Genomic DNA, 1,700 nt, shown 5'->3' with positions numbered 1-1,700 from the left:
CGGGGGCGCCCCTTCCGCGGCCGAGGCCCCCGCTAACGTGGGGAGCTTCTACCTGCGAGCCCGCGGCCCCTGCCCCGGACACCAGAGCCATCCCCGACCCGGCGCGCCGGATTCTCCGCCAGGTTTTACAGCCTCCTCGCCTTGGGGCCGCCACGGAGAACCCCTTCCCGCCACTTCGGACCTCGCGAGCGGGGCTGAGCTGCTTGGGTCGGGGACACCATCAGCCTCTGGAGAAACGGCCTGAAGCACCCCGAAGGAGAGGGGGTCCCAGTCCCCCTGCCCCTCCCCTGTGCGCACACCGCTCCCCCCAGCTGGCCTCGAACCTGACTCCCCACGTTTGTCCACCGGGGCTGGGGGATGCACCCTAGATCAGAAAGTCAGAGGTGGCCAGGTGGCCCTCCGAATGGGCGCAGACTTCCGAGGAACCTGCAGCCAATTCTCGATCCCCTTAACACCTGCAAGGCCTTAGGAATCGGCTCCAGAAAGCTCGAGCTTATCTGCGTGTCTCTTTTTAAAAATCACTTCTAAGATAAAACCTAACTAGGCTTTCCCTTTCAAACTTTCACTAACTCTTGTTTGGTAAATTTTGACATTCACTCTACCCTTCGTCTTTGTAAGGACAAATCAAGACTTAGAAGGCTTTGATTACATACACGGATGGCATGAGTCGTGATATAAAATAGTATTGTTTTCACGTGTAGTTCGAAGTCATCTCATTTGAAATTAACTGTCATCATTGACTATTTGGAATATTCAACCTAAATCCCATCCGCTGCTGTGGTGACGGGTGGAGGAAGCGTGGTGGAACCCCCACATCTAGTGAGGGGTGGCTGATTAATACCACGGCTCACAGCAGAACAGAGCGGCTCATTTCATGAACAACCCCGGGGGGATTTCGAACTCTATCATCTGGGCAAAAGATGTAATGAGTGTAACTTCCTGTTTTCTCCAAACGAAAACACTCCACAGATTCCTGTACCACTCTGGACAGAAATCCTCAGCCAGAGCAGAGGGCCGTCGCCAGAGTCCACACTGCTTCCTGCGTAACGTGGGTTTGTCTCTGAAGAAACATCCCACTGGTCTGTGTGATCCCCTCTATTGAAATGTGGTCTCTTATCCACATCCAAGTCTCTCTAGAAGTAATGCATTTGTATGTACTTGTCACTCAGGTATGTAATCCCTTAATTTGTGCGGGATGTTGGGGTGTGAACAGTTCTTGGTTTACATCCTACACTTTCGAATAACCTCGTCAAAACTTAGATGTATTTAACGCTTTTTTTTTTGTGAGCACATGGTAAAGTTGGAAGTAAAAGTGGAAGGTTTATCCCTGTGGCCCATGTTTTCCAGTGTACATATGTGGGTTTTAAAAAAAAGTCCCAATTTCTTCCTTTTACTGGAAACTGCGTTTTTTAGACAACAACTTAAGCTTCCTATTCCCTAAACAGTCTTCTCCAATCTTACCATTCAATATGGCCTCCTTTTCTGTGACTTCCTCCAGCTGAATAGAAGGGCTGAGTGGGTCAACCTTCCCTTTATTGTTTGTTTCCTCCACCCTCTGTTTTTCCTTAATAGCAGTATTTGGTCCACCCACACCACCCTCCCTCTTTTCACTGCCTCCATTCCTGGTTCTTAACTCCTTTCTATTCTTTACTCTCCACCTGCCTACACGATCATTTTTAGTAGCAAATTTATTCCATCAA

General features: G+C 49.6%; 1 protein-coding gene across 2 annotated transcripts in view; it reads right to left on the bottom strand.

Annotated features, from left to right (window-relative positions):
* Window positions 1-1,271, bottom strand: part of CUL1 (cullin 1) — a 104,799-nt gene extending 103,528 nt beyond the window's left edge. Inside the window, exon 1 of one of the 2 annotated variants that reach the window (XM_011941416.1) lies at window positions 53-1,271. The gene's annotated coding sequence lies outside the window, so the exon portion shown is untranslated. The remainder of the gene's footprint in view (window positions 1-52) is intronic. The other variant, XM_011941415.1, reaches the window with a different exon arrangement.
* Window positions 1,272-1,700: the final 429 nt, after the last annotated feature.

The sequence above is a fragment of the Colobus angolensis genome, unplaced genomic scaffold (genome assembly GCF_000951035.1).
Source record: "Colobus angolensis palliatus isolate OR3802 unplaced genomic scaffold, Cang.pa_1.0 Scaffold2, whole genome shotgun sequence".
NCBI classification, from domain to species: domain Eukaryota; kingdom Metazoa; phylum Chordata; class Mammalia; order Primates; family Cercopithecidae; genus Colobus; species Colobus angolensis.
The sequence above is the reverse complement of the archived record's forward strand: the minus strand, read 5'-3'. Positions and strand labels throughout refer to the sequence as shown.